The 15,317-nt window shown below is 42.1% G+C and overlaps 1 protein-coding gene and 1 long non-coding RNA gene across 2 annotated transcripts in view; both read right to left on the bottom strand.

The window, feature by feature from the left end:
* Positions 1-2,108, bottom strand: part of CDH11 (cadherin 11) — a 107,001-nt gene extending 104,893 nt beyond the window's left edge. The window contains exon 1 of the mRNA XM_038368587.2: positions 1,668-2,108. The gene's annotated coding sequence lies outside the window, so the exon portion shown is untranslated. The remainder of the gene's footprint in view (positions 1-1,667) is intronic.
* A 1,842-nt stretch (positions 2,109-3,950) lies between these two features.
* LOC119841310 overlaps positions 3,951-15,317 on the bottom strand; it is a 32,321-nt gene continuing 20,954 nt past the window's right edge. The window contains exons 2-3 of the long non-coding RNA XR_005288499.2: positions 6,498-6,654; positions 3,951-4,827 (exon numbers count right to left, since the gene is read on the bottom strand). This is a non-coding gene — a long non-coding RNA (uncharacterized LOC119841310). The remainder of the gene's footprint in view (positions 4,828-6,497; positions 6,655-15,317) is intronic.

The raw sequence follows: 15,317 nt of genomic DNA, 5'->3' as shown, positions 1-15,317 counted from the left end.
TTCACCAGACACGTCTGAGCATCTCTGCTTTGGAATTATTTGTTTCTTTTTGCATTCAACAGTTTTATTATTAAATAATTATAAATATTTGATTTCTTAATAAAGGTTTGATGGTCTGTGAACTTCTTATATCAACACAAATCAACAGGAAGAAAGTGCTTTCCAATGAATTACAAACCATTGGAATGTGAAAAACAAATGAACTTCCCCCAAATTAAAGGCCATTTTCTGAATTAGTGACTCCTGTTGCTAAAGAGAATCCTTTGTCGTAGATATTTCGGTAGGTAAATACTATATTACATAGTCACACTGTGCCCTTTTTAGCAAAGGTACAAAGAGGATTCCCCAGTGTATGCTATCTGGCTTATTTCAGTCCTATCCTGGCCAAATTCATATTTTTAAAAGAGTAGATAATATATGAGCATATCGATGAAAGGTAATGACTATGATGTCAGATTGCAATATGTGCTCCTGGAGGGTTACACAGGAAGCAATTTTATTCTAAAAGTTAATGGTATTTATGTGGACGTGCAGCCTTAAAGCTCCATGTAGTTTACCTTCATTGAGATTGTGATTACATATAGACCAACGAAAGCACAATGATTTTTAGACTAACCCAGTCTAGAGATAGATACCATCTTAGTTCCTTGTGATTACTGCTGTATGAATTTAAAAACAAGCAAAAATCAAAGTCTTGCTCGCTTCCCTCCCCCCTCATTTCTATTCTGGAGAAGGTATCTTTCGTTTCATGCGCTCATATTTTCGTTCTCATTCTGCATATCCATTTCATGATTGGGGGAGCTACAATGGCAAGGGGAAAAGCTGGTTTTCACTTCGTTTCTTTTAAGCCTGCTAAACCCAGGGTTGTGAGTTCAATCCTTGAGGGGGCCATTTACGGATCTGGGGCAAAAATTGGGGATTGGTCCTGCTTTGAGCAGGGGGCTGGACTAGATGACCTCCTGAGGTCCCTTCCAACCCTCATTCTATGACATATTTGAATACCTGCTTATCCGGAGGACCGTTTTTTTTTTTTTTTTGAACGCACACACACACACACACACAAAGAAAAAATGAAAAAAAAAAAAATCCTGAATCGCAAAGAGATTTCTTTCCCCTCCGGAACGATCACTTCTTCCCCTTGTGGAACCCAGTCAGCTCCAGTCCGAGGAGCTGATGCAGGGAAACCCAGCCGGACTTGCTCCGGAGCTCGGAATAAGAGTTGCCAGATGTGGCTTGTGCTCGCCCGGCGATTGCTCCTGGACCCTTTGGCGCGGCTTTCCCAGTACTCAAGCCCCTCCCGACCAAAAGCAAATGTTGGGTGCGCGCGCCTGCCCGTCCCCTCCAGGGGCTCAGGAGCACCCCGCGCAGCACAGGTCTCCGGCGGCACGCACCGATCTCAGCCTTTCGCGGCTGCCAAGTTTCTAGCGCCCACACAGGCATCCTCCCGGCTCGGCTCCCTCGGGCCCTGGGCACGGGAGCTACACACAGCGCCTCCGCTTCTGTCTCCCACCAGAAACGCTCCTTCCCTTCCCCTGCGCCTCGCAGCTCCGTTCCCCGCAGCAGCCCTCACTTATTCCCCGCCCATCCCCCCCCCCTCCCCCCAAATACCCACCCTCAAAGGCGACCCCGCTCTCCCCGCGCAGCGAGGGCATGGCCCCGAGCCTCACCTGGGAGTCCAGCCGGGCTGGCTGCTTCCCTGGGTCACCTGCGGCGGAGGGCGAGGCGGCAAGTCCCATTCACGAGTGGGCGCGGAACAGACCCCGCCGCATCCACAGCCTGTTACGCTCCGGCGGCGGCGGCTGAATGAGGCTCGGAGCGAGCGGCAGGAATTAGAAGCGGGGGAAGGAGGGGAGGGGAGGGGAGCGGGGGAGGGGGGGGAAGAGCAAAGGGGGGGGGGGCGTTAGAGGAAGGAATAGGGCTGGAGGCGCTGGCTGCTTCCCGGGCTCTTCTCTTCCCCGCCAAGGGCGATCCCTCCCCGGGCGCCCCCGAGACCCGGGCGGGGCTAGAGCTGGGCGTGGGAAGCTCTGAGGAGGAGCCCGGCGCCCCGTCCCTCGGCCCAGCTGCCCGGAGGGGTGGCTGCCAGCAGCCAGGGCTGCGGCACGGCCATGGGGGGCGCTCCCCGCCGTGGGCGGTCTTCAGGGACCCTGGGCTCCCCCCCTCCCTCCCCGGCTAAAAACTGGGACCACCCGCTAACCCACTGCTCCGTCTCCTCAGGCTGGGGGAGCCCACCTAGGGGGAGGGAGGACGCGGTGGCTACCATGAGACCCCGGCTGTGTGGGGGAGAGCCGCACCCCAACAGGGGGGGCCCTGTTTGTGGGGGGAGCCGCACCGAGCGGGGAGGGGGCTGGTTGAGGGATGCCCTACCCCAGCAGGGGGGTTCCCGTTTGTAGGGGGTGCCCCAACCCAGCGGGGGGGGGGGGCGATTGTGGGGAGGAGTCCCAGCCCAGCAGGGGGCCCTCATTTGCGAGTGGGGAGGGGGGAGCCCTCCTGCTCCACTCCAGCCAGGGCTAGTAGTAGAACTGGGCGAACCCATATGCCTGTGGTGCCGACCCCATCAACTGCTATTTTTCAAAGTTACAAAATTTTCCTAGGTTTCAGAGCAGCAGCCCTGTTAGTCTGTATTCCCAAAAAGAAAAGGAGGACTTGTGGCACCTTAGAGCCTAACAAATCTATTTGAGCATGAGCTTGCGTGAGCTACAGCTCTGATGCAGCCCATGAAGTGAGCTGTAGCTCACGCAAGCTTATGCTCAAATAGATTTGTTAGGCTCTAAGGTGCCACAAGTCCTCCTTTTCTTTTTTTGAAAATTTTCCTAGAAATTTTCCTCAAAATTTTGCCATGTGGTGAGCCCTGGCCAGCTAGCAGAGAGCTAGCGGCCCTACCATCCAGGGCCCTCTGCTGGGGAGGAGTTTGGAGATGAGATGGAGCTTGAGGTCGATCCCTCTTCCAGACCCCTCTGTCCACCCTGTCTTTAGTTGTCTGAGGACCACTGGCAGTATTTTCCCCACAAGTCCCCATACCAGGCTGCTCAGCAAACAGCAGATGTGGCCAACTCTTTTCACTTCATGGACCTCCAGAGAAAAGTACAGCCAGGCCCACCCATCAGAAACTAATGGCAGATGCCTTACTTCCCACCCCCAAACACACACAGATAGGAACCAGGAGGAGATGACCATGGCCCAAGTCCCTCTTTTCCATCAGCCTTAGAACCAGTGGAGGTGGTAGTGAAGACCTGTCTGGTCCCTGGATTCCCAGAGAACACAGTGGATAAAGTATTCCCTTTCCCTGTCACCTGTGATCCAGCAGCAGATGATCATATCTGGCCACCTAATATCCAGCCACTCAAAAATAAGCCTAGCAGAAGCCGTTGGGTGCCAGGAGTTTACTTTAGTATATGGTTGGATCCATCCACTGGAGTCTGCATCAGCTGGAGATAATTTGCCCATGCCTCAATCTGTTCCACAAGTTCTCCCCAGCTACACTCACATTGTTCTGGGACTATATAGCCAGACCTCTAAGAACATGGCTCTTGTACTGTGTGGTTAATTCAGCATTGCCAACAACTCTATGCAGAGAGAAAAATGGCACAGTCACTACCCCTTGGAGATGGAACAAAAGGAAGGAGGCAGCATGGTAAGCAGATGGACTAAAGCACCTCAGGCTGGGAGGGATGCACTGCTGATGAGCCCAGCAGATTAAAGCTACTTCCTCCTGAGTACCATTGGTCTCAGGGAAAGAGCAGGGAGCCTCAGGCACTCTAGGTTGGTAGAATTACATCCCTGGAGAATTAAAGAAAAAAAATTATTCAAAGGGCCATTGTGAGTTGGAGATTCAATTCACAATCCCATTGGGGCAGGGTTACCTATGTGGGGAAACAGTTTTTAGGGGACAGGAATGTTTTAAGGTACATATGGGGTATCATCTGATATTATGATAGCCGCTGAAAACCAGACTCAAAACTCCATTATCTGGACACTTTACAAACAAGTAACAAGGAAAACAGTCCCTGCCATATGGTATTTACAGTCCAGGTGAGGCAGGATACAAGAAGTGAAAGAAAAAGATGAACATAGGGGGGGGATGAATTGAAAGGAGTAAAACAAGCCATTAAATTATTTTTTATTATTTTATTTTGATGGGAATGGTGTTTTCAGGTGGCAGATATCTGGTGAGGAGGAAATTTGTTTTGTGGAAGAAGTGGTTTTGGGGAAAGTTTTATAAGAGCAAAGTTGATGTGGGGAACTAAGTAAGAGGAAGGTGTTTTGAGGAAAGAGTTTCAGAGAAGAAGTTTGATGAGAATGTATTTTGGATGTGATTTGTGAGGGGAATTTGTTTTGGGAGAAGGAAGCTGTGAAGAAGTAGAAATGTTGTGAGCATTGTTTTGAGGGAAGGCAGCATGTTGTAAGATTTTTACACAAGAGTTTGCTAAGTCATATAAAGTCTGGTCCCATATACAGAGCAGAATGCACAATTTACTTTTTCTCACTATTGGCCTGATCCAACTCCCACTTAAGTTAATGGAAGTCTTTCCACTGATTTTCACGCAAGGTGGATTAGGCCCTAAATTCTCTGGAATTATGACGACATTGAAAATAAGCAATGGTTTTCCTTTGAGTATATACAGTAGTGACTGATACTTAGTTTGGTTCTGCTGTTGTCTCTAGTGGCAACGGAATTTCCATTTGGCAAAGCTCAGAGCTGGAGAGGTTGCTGGAACATGTTTTCTTCTCTTTTCCATTGCTAGTTTTGGATGCATAGGTGGAGGGATGATTGTTGAGATTTTCTTCTTAAACTGCTGACATCAGATTTTTCTTGAATATAAAGGAAATCTGAAAGCAATTTCAATCTAATTAAGCATACACAAAAGGTACTTGTAATACTCTTTAGTCAAATAGCATATTGATCTATAAATGTAAGCTTGCATTAATTCTATTCAAGAAGCATGTTAACAAATGAGTGTGGCAACATTAGATCTGGTGATTGGCTTGAGTTTGCTCCCTGGTTTCTGAGCTAAAATTTCAAAGATTAAAACTAATCAGATGTTTCTATTACATGTGTCTTGTGTGATCCTGTGCCTTTAGCAGTTGTAGTTGGAGGATCCCATCCTGCAGGAAAAATTAAGGTGAAATTCTCATCCAAATCAATAGAGTTCCAAGCTCAGTGCTGCCCTTTGTGTATTCAATAGCATCAACAATCAGCAGCCAAACCACAAAACAAGACATACTAGATCAAGTTTTGTTCATGATGAGAAACTGAAATCAGTGGCTTGCATGAATATATCTGAGGTCAGAATATGGCAAATTAGTATTAGCTACTGCATGGTGTATAAGTAAAGGAACAGTTCCTAATTACTGTGTCACCATTTCAGAAGATTTATTTTGGAAGGGCCACATCTTGATATCCTTACTCAGGCAAAACTCCCACTGAAGTCAATGGGATTTTTCCTGTTTTATGGACCTCAAGATTTGGCACATAGCTCCAGAGCACAAAGTCCAGCCTAGACCAAATACTAAAGGGATATGTACAAGGAGGCAAGGGAAGAAGAATCCCCCGGGCCACGGAACAGCAGAACCTACACCATCTGGATGGTTAAAGTAGGTTCTGACGTATCCTCCCCTCTTGGGATGTAGCACAGGAGGGTTCCCACATTGCCTGCAGCAGGAGTTGGAAAGAGCTCAAAACAGAGGAAGATAAGGAACAGGTGAGAGAAAAGGTGTCAAGAAGAAGATGAATGAGGAGTTAGGACACCTAACAGAGAATACTATTGACCAAAATTACACCTACGACTTCAGTTCAATAGGGTTTCACTGAAACAAAGCAGAATTTGGTTCAGTGTGAGAAACCAAAGAGCAGCTGGGATTGGAGAAGAGAGGAAAGAAGTATTCTCATGAGCCAAGAGGTCGGAAAAGGAAATAGCAACAGCTGCAGCAGCACAGTGAGAAGAGGAGAGCCTAGAGGGATAGTGTATTTTAGCAGAAGTGTGCATCTTGGAGGGACAAGATTAGAACTTAATTCATTTACTGCACAACTGAAAATTGGCAGCCCTCAGAAAACATCCAATAGCCACAACCATCACTGTAGCCACAACTGTCTTCTTTCAGGAGACGTGAACTTTATGGTTTATTTTTAGAGAAAGGTTGAAAAAAAATATAGAACAGATATCATCAGGTTAAAAAAATCATCTCATTAAATACAACTGATATAGAAGCTGCTACCACAACAAAGCTTGAAAGTCTTGGTATTTCTCCATGGCCATAAGGGTGAAGTGTTGGACCTTGAACATGAGGGTATTAAAACACAAAGAGAAAAGACAAAGGCTCTATTTTTTAAAAGGGTGGGGGAGAATGAGGATAAGAGGAAGGAGAAGAAACAAAACTTCTGATACAGAACATATCATATTTCCAATCTGTATATTATAATCTTTCCCATTGTGATTTACCAGTTGAATATTGCACAACTGTCTTCTTGTAAAAATGAAAATTGTAATGATGAATACTACCTGTAACCTGTACTCCCAAAAGTGCATTCCACCTCTATACCAAATGGCACCCTGGAGTAAATGGCTTGCATGGGTTTTCATTCTGGTACAATCAGTGACTAGAAAAGTTTGTTTTCATTCCCCTCAGTGTATCATGTTAGTGGAAAATTGTCCAAATCTGGAAGGAAGGAAGGAAAAAAGTAAGATGGTGGGGACATCTGCTGTTGAGCACAAGTATATCTAAATACTGAGAGTGAGTTCACAGTGAGCAGTGACTCTTCATCCCAGAACACCACAAAAGGAAGAGACTTTGGTATTGCCTACATCTCAATTTAAAAGTCATCGGATAGGTCATTTTAAAAAAATTTTGACATCCTGAATGAGTTATTTCTCTCTACTCCCGTTCCCCTGCACCTGGTATGCCTGTGGTGGTGGTGTCTAGCCTCCATTTCCACTCTGCCCACTCCAGCCAGACCCAAGGCAACTGTGATGGCAGTGCCTAGCCCCACTTCTTCCACCGCACTCCCCATATATGGGAGATCAAAAGCCCTGATCCTGCAATCCAATCTGTGTGATCAGACCAAGGGGATGACTTTAGTGGGATACCATGTAGATATAAGGACTCACTACTAGAGATCAAATTACGGAACCGGGGCTCAAATTTGTTCACGTTATAATGGGAGGGAAAAAAAAAATCTTTCTGTGTGGATCTTTTCCATTTTTATCAAACACCGGTTTAATAGAAAGTCTGGTTTTGATTAAGACCTTGACAACAGGAGCTAAATCAATTTACACCATCAAGAAATCTGGTTCAACATGTGCTGAGCACAGCTGAGTACAGGCCTTTCCAGATCCATGATCTCTGGGCCCATCCTGTACTTATTCAGTCCCCAGTATGGTTTAAGGCAGATCAAAATTAGGCCGGCTGGCTATTGCTCCAAAGAGCTGGTATAGTTGGTAGGAATTTATGGCATGCAACAGTACTCTGACCACACACCCTTTGTTTCTCTCACCTCTACATTCAACATGTCTGTCAAGCTGGGGGCTACGTAGGGGTTGGCAGAGTCAGCTCCTATGCCAATCAAATTCCCTCATGCCAGGAGAATCCACGGGTAGATATCTAATCCAGTTTTCTGCCAGTTTTGTACTTTAGAATAGCTCAACGCAGTTGATAAATCTAAGGATCTGGCCCAGAATAATTAATTAAGCTGTGTTATTCATCCCTATTAGACTGAAATACATTTACAGAGAATGTCATTCTAAAGTAAGTGAATTTCTGTATATTAAAGTATTGCACGCAGAGGATATATTATTCACTCCTCTGTAACTATAGAATTTGTTTATACACACACACACACACACACACACACACACTTCACTGTAACAAAAGTCTTTATTACCTAATATCCATACAGCACAGAAAAATTAGAAGAAAATGAAATGGTATGTCAGATGAATCTCAAACTTTTAAATGAACCTATATCTTTTGCTAATGGGCTTTTAGGGATACAGGTCAGAAAGCTAGATTTCTTTTTCAGATAAGATATGATTTACAGTTAGGAACTTGAGACCTATTTATTCCTGATGCCACATCTTAAAAGAAAAAAAAGAAAAAAATATCACCACCATTGTATAAAGAGAATTTACCTTTCAATGGAACTGTGATTAAGTTGGCAAGCAGGATCGGGCCCTTACTGAAATTTCAGATCCTGTTGGGGTTTTTAAATGACTCGGGGACTTGGGGGAAGTAATTTACATAATTCATTTTACATGAAAACAATTGTCCAATGAATTGTTTCAACTTACTAGAGAGCATACACAGTTTGAACATAGACAACTTGACAGAAAAACATGACGTAGCTTAATACTTAGTACCAATATTTGTGTTCTAATTCCACTTCTGAGCATCACTTTTTTTGTATAGCATGTGCTGTATAATTAACAGCTTTGCTTATTCCAACTCATAACAAAAGGATATTTAAAACCTTTACAGTTTGACATTTCTCTATTTTCTTTTGCTCCATTTAAGGAAAATGCATGTTATGATTCACAAATGATGGGGGGGGGGTTCAGTATATAGTGGGAGTATGCAACTTCAGTTTGCAAATACTCCAAAGTGTGGCCAAGTAGATTTAAGGGAGAATGATGTTCCTGTAATCTTAGCAGCTAACCCTTCTGTATTGATGAACAACAGGCAGTCATGCTTATCTAGCACAAAGATCTTTCTTCATTTAATGCCCGCAGCTTGAGATAGTCAATTTTGCCCAGCATGCACCTCAAGTATTTCACATTTTTATTTGTGATTTTTGTCTATGTCCCTGTGCTATTTCTGCTACGAGTCAATAGCTACTTAGCTACCCATGCAAGGCCATAATCAGAGGCACTGTTATACTGGTGACCATATAGCACATATCTCAGTGCTCAATCACTATCACCATTATAGCTGTCGGGTAAACAATTATAAATGGAGCTATTTGTTTATAGTCCAACAAAATAATGATAAAGTGTTAGCTATGAATTTTACTTTAAATTATAAAGTTGAACCAACTGAACTACCAAAATTGCATTAACATCTGATGTTTTAAACAATCCATATTCACTTCCATCTAATAAGCTCAAGTGAAGAAAAATGGATATACAAAAAAATAAGTTTGCTTGACTCTTTAAAAAGTCCATAGGACTATAATTCTTTAATACTGCTTTTATCATTAGATAAAATATTATTAAAACATTATAATTTAAGTCACATGAGTTATAACTAGAACATTAGATGATTTACATAATAATCATAAAACAGGAAAACAGTCTGTTATGAAATGTAGAAAAATTAAATGATCTATGTTGCTTTTGTAAAAAAAACTCTTCCATTTAGTTTTGAAAGTTCATTGGATGCAATATAAGATTTAGGCGAAATTCCCATGTGTAATAAAGCACCAATTTGTTTTATTACGGATGATTATTTAAAGAGACTGGTATTTATTCAGCATTTGTGGCAGGTTGCTTTTTAAATCATGTTGCATTTTTTTTATTGTCATATACTAGTTTGTTAAGGGGTATAAGTGACTCTCCGAGAGTGAGAGGGCTGGATGAAAATGACAGGTTTTGTTTCAAAGAAGGTAAGATGTGTTTATTCTTAATTGGTGGATGTAATAGAGAATCTAGTGAAATAGGTTCAGTCTCTGACTTTTAAAGGGTAAATCACCTTCTGCAGTTACGTTATTCAAAAATCAGCACAAGCAATAAGTTTTCAATGTCTGGAGGCACAAAATCTGGAAAGTTCACAAAGTTCTCATTCAAATCAATAGGAGTGTTTCCACCAACTGTAGTGACCTTTGGATCTGGTCCTATGGTGTCTGCAATCCCTGTACGTTGTAGAATAGTGCCTCACTAGGGTTCTTTTTTAGTATCACGCAGGGAGAGTTGGTGTAAAGATATGGAATGGCCATTAGATCTTCAAGTAGGTGGCTCCACCAGCCGAACATTCATGTATAGGTATTGCATTCTGAACCTCCATCACATACCCCTACAGATCTAAGATCACACCACAAGCCACAGGGTAGCTTTGGGAAGATTTTGTCCTCTATAGAGCACCTATTTGAAAATAAAACTAAGGAGATTGTGTGACTAAGGAGAATATCTGGGGCCAAGAATGAATTTGAGATTAACTAAAATGGAAAATTAAACAACTATCACATAATTGAAGTTGGAGATTGTTGTTGTTGTATGGCATTTTCATGTTGAGGAGAGAGTGGGGAAAACTGATCAAACAGCTGAATTTATCCATGCTTCATAAATGAGGCTGCTGCCATTTTCCAGGCATTTATATAACCATGCCAAGAGAACATACATCTTTCAAAAACAAAATTTTTAGTAGCTGTTCTTCTGTTTTAGTAATTTGATGCTTTTGGTTATTTGTTTTATTTAGTTGGGAGCATTAGTTATTGAAAAGAAAAACATAGCACAAGAGAAGAAAAACAAAGCTGAATCTTCTGATGATTCACTATCCAAGACCTGGGACAAACTTGCCCTCCATTTCTCAAAATGAGAAATTAAAATAATGAAAATGCTTAAATCAAACAATGTTGGTAATGTGGGTGTTGGTAAATGGTGGAAATCATTTTCAGACTATTCTACCATGTCACTGAATTAAATCAGTGATGAACCTCAGTCCCACCTGAAAATTCCCATGTCTGTATCATTAAAAAAAAAAAACCCTCTGGCAATTTAACATTTTCTTATCATCCCAGGCCTCTTTCAGGTTTCACAACAAAAATAAACCCTGTATGGGTCACACAAAAAATTCACCGAGTTTCTCACACCTGAGCAGCAGATTCCTGGGAGGCCTCAGAGATTTTAGCTGTCTCCAAACTGCCTATTTAGCTCTTACCTTCTGTGAGAAGAGCCTTAATTTTCATAAGAATTCCACTCGCAAGAAAATTCAGGATTCCTCTCGCCTTTGCATTATTTTAGGGGTGAGGAGGTAGTCCTCTATAATCTGACCTATGGATTCATACTGCACTCATTACCACGGTAACTGATGGACTGCAAATCTCCTCCCCGACTTTGTTGCTTTTAAAGGTGGGAGTAGCTTACTCCCTTATCTTCTATTTTTTAGGGTAGCACCTGTATTCCTGAATGAGTCTTATTTGGGGATGAGCCTGTCAGTTCCTTTTTTCTGCAGGAGCAGGGCAAGAAAACACCCTATTCCATTGCTGGGTACTCTGAAATCAGCATAAAATATGCCAGATTGCCCTACGTGACAATCTGAAATGTCAAGAGAAACTGAAAAGATGGAATGCACTGAAAACCCAGCCAAATGACAGGTTTCTCAGAGCCCTAGTGAGTAACACTTCAGTGGAGTTTCTCATTTGTCTCCTGCAAGTAAAGAACTGGATCTGCCTATACCAAGTTGTTTTTAGAGAATTTCTTTATGGTTTTATATATTGCTACCACCAGTTAGCTTTGTTTTATTTTGTCAGGGCATGGTGGAATGCCCCATTATCCCCTCTGTGTGTTTTTTCTTTCATGGCAACATAGAAGAAAGATGTCTTTACATCAGGCATGATCATTAACACAATAACAGAAACCAAACAAACTCAAGAGCACACATATAAGGCAAACAGGTAAATTAGCATTCTCCAACATTTACAGTTATTTGTGCCCTAAGAAATTTTGATCTCTTAAGAATTACTCCCATCAGTGGACCTTCATACTAGGTCCTCTCCGAGTTGCTTTCACTCTACTCTTCATCAATATGGAATACAAAGGTCTCCATTTCTCCCTTCATAGAGCTCGCTTTCTGAATATAGGGAAAATCAATGCCCAACTTGATCCCCAACAGTTATATTTGTTTCCAGCCCATGATCCCTTCTAGAATTAACCACCACAAAAAACATATGGGAGTACCCATGGTGTTACAGCAATGATTCCTGATATCACTTCTAGAACATCTCACAGCAGTAGGAACTAGCTTCGATAATTTTAACTCACGTTAAACGTACATTCTTATTATGTTACTGAAAGTCTAAACGTCATAGGGCAGCCCCACCCAGAGTGCCCCCCTGCTCTCCTGCTGCAGGCTACAGCTCAACTAGTGCTCCTGCTTCAGTTTTCCCAGTAACTCTACGCCAGGCTCTCCTACCTCAATAATACCCTTTTCAGAGCTGGTGCAAATGGTGCAAAACATAAGTCCCAATACACAGTTCATTTACCATCCCAGTGCAAGCAATCCTTAAAATCCCGAACCATCTCATTTTTTGACATAACCCATCATCTGCCATATGCAGGTTCCTCGTTGGTCCTCTTCTGTCCCTCTGCTGGGACAGCCACCTGAGCTCTTGCAGCTGGAGTGAAACCCTGCTCTTCCCCTCAGTCTCTGTGCTGGGAGCAGCCTCACCAGGAAAGCACCTCTCACTCCTCCTGGCACTCCAACTATTCACCAGGATTCCACTCTCCAGCCCTGGAGATGTCAACAGGTAAGTCCTCCATTACTCTCCTGTCTTCTGACCTCTCCAGCCCTAAGCTTCTCTTGCTTAGAAGTCAGCAGGCAACTCCCTTTACAGCTCTCTGGCCCTCAATTCTCTCGAGTACTTGTTCTCTGGCTTAGGGAGGTCAACAAGCAAAGCCCTCTTCTGCCCTCAGTCTTCTCCCATGAACCAACTATAGTGTCCTTCCAGGAGCTTCCACAGTCCCCCTGCTCTTTTCTGAGTCTCAGGGAGTTCCGACTCACCAGATCTCCTCCTCAGATTCTCCCTGATTCTTTATAGCCTCAGGTGCCATCCTATCCTCTTAACTGGCCATCTGACATTGGGAAACTGACACTGCTTCATTTACAAGGGCCAGCCACCCTGGTGACATCACCGTTTGCATCTGTAATTAGAATGCAAGAGGCTAAGAGAATTGAAACGCTGTCCTGCACAAGTAATTCCCATGTGCCAGTGAAAGCTACACATGTATTTAAGAAAGAATAGATCCAATAATGCTTTTGGTTGACAGACATGATACCCTTTTAGCTGAGAATACTAAAAGCCATTGTATTAATGTGCTAACTAGATAACCTAGGGTATGTCTACACCGGGATAAAACATAAGTGGGCTGGCCTGGGTCAGCTGACATGGGCTCAGGCTCCAGGGCTCGGAAAAAAAAAAAATATCACTCTGTAGATATTTGGGCTTGGGGTAGAGGCCTGCAAGGGAGGAGTGTCCCAGAGTTCGGGGGTTAGCCTGAGTGTCTAAACAGTGAGTTTTAGCCCCAGAGCCCAAGCCCCTAACCGGAGCCAGCTGTGAGTCATTTATCCCTGTGTAGATGTACTGCCAGAAAGTTAATTCAGATTAAGATATGTCCAGATGGTGGAGATTACTGACAACATGAAGACAGGAGAGAATTTTTTTCCAATGATTCTGGCAAAAAAAGAAATTCCTGGTCTTTTACCTAAAATTACATAACAAAATTTCCCAAAAGCGCTATGGGCAAATTAAGGCTGTGCTGGAGTTAAGATTTAAGGAGGCAAATAGATTAGTACTAGAAGCTAAAAATATATATTCGCTGAATTACTACTACAATTATTCTTGCTATCAAGTTCAAATTAGAAACAAAAATTTTAAAAACCTTTTGGCCACCAAGTACTGTCGGATGAGGAAGCAGGTCTGTGGTTCAGATGCTTTTACACTTATTATTGCAGTGAGTTAAAACATAAAATGCCAAACCTCTATTCTGATACTAAATCTGAAGTAACACCTTTGACTTATGTTTGGCATTGCCTTTAATGGAGTTACTTTGAATGTACATCACTGCAATCAGGATCTAACCACTGAGAGGATATTAGAAGGAGATTAAACATAATCTTAATCAGCAATATCCCAGAAGATCCAAGGATTTTCAGTTTAAAAGATTGTACAACTGTTGTAGAGTTGGATAAATTTCAAATGCAGTTGTTAAGAGATTTGCAGCAGCCCATAGGATCTGTTTTTTAAAGACCTGAAAGTTGACAAACAAACTGAATACTATGGAGGAGTGAAATAGAATGAGTGAACCTACAAATAAGAATATGTTCTGTTCCAGAGGGAATTCTGAGATCTGGTCTTTTAAACTTTATTAGATAAATGTATGGCATTCTCTTTTAGGCCCCAATTTAAGAAAGTACTTAACCATATTTAACTTTCAGGTATGAAAACAGGTATTTTGATGCCTAAGGAACTTTGCTTTGAGTACTCAGATGTTGGACATTCAGTTTGAGACTTCTGGGCATTCAGTTTTTCAAAGTTTCAGTATTGAGCACGCACTGTTATATAGTAAGGGTCTGATCCTGCCATCCTCTTTTAATCAAGCGATATTCCCATAGGATTTAATGGGAATTTTGCCTGAGTACGAGCTGCAGGAATCAGCTGCAAGACCACACATCTTGAGGGATACCCTCTCTAAAGTCATCAGCATGGCAAATTCAGCAACCCAATGTGTAATTCTTGAGGCAGAGAACGATTTTCATTTCATTCACTTTAATGTCTCATTCAGCAAAAGAACACAAAATCCATCTTCCTGCTAGCCCTAAAATAAGAGAAGTAGTTGATACATATTCTGGAATAAATGAGAATCCCCAAAAATGATTAGTACCAATACAATTCATTTTATGTTAATCTATGGATGAAAGGTTTTGATGCAGATATTAGAGATCAGAATTTAAAAAGTGGGGCATATAAATGTATATACAAAAATAATGTGTGCAGGTATTTACTGTGACTGTGTATGAAATGACAGTAATTATGCATGCAATTAACCATTTATACCTGTACCTGGTTCTTCTATGCACTTACTACAGTTGTGTATGCAAATTTACTAAATGTATGTACTAATTAGTCATGCAAATTTGGAAAGCTATACCTTTGAAAAAAATCAAGCCTTACATTTTAACCTTCTCTGTCATAGGATTGGGTTAACCATAATGGATCTTGAAGGTACCAGCAGAAATTCTAAATAACCAGAAATGTTCTAAAACATGTGATGGTATTTGTAAAATAATATGTATCGTTTGGTGGACTGTATTTCAGGATTTGTGCTAATCTTCTGAAAGCTATTTCCAAAAAAATATTCTCAAATCCTACTGGGTTTATATCTGCAAAGAGAGCTATAAGATGGCGTTGTCTCAATTACAGAAGTGAGGTTTCATTATTTGGATTATATACTGCCGTAACATTCTTACATCCTGTTTAGTATAATTATAGAAAACCAACTAGACATGCATATAAAAATTATAATGGTTTATTGCAATTGCCTGGAGCAATTAAGGCTTAAAATTAGAATTAAAGGTTGTACAGTTTGATATAGAAGACCCTATAGAGTATTAAA

The sequence above is a fragment of the Dermochelys coriacea genome, chromosome 12 (assembly GCF_009764565.3).
Source record: "Dermochelys coriacea isolate rDerCor1 chromosome 12, rDerCor1.pri.v4, whole genome shotgun sequence".
In the NCBI taxonomy this organism is placed as follows: Eukaryota; Metazoa; Chordata; order Testudines; family Dermochelyidae; genus Dermochelys; species Dermochelys coriacea.
Note: the sequence above shows the minus strand (reverse complement) of the source record. Positions and strands in the feature narration are given on the sequence as shown.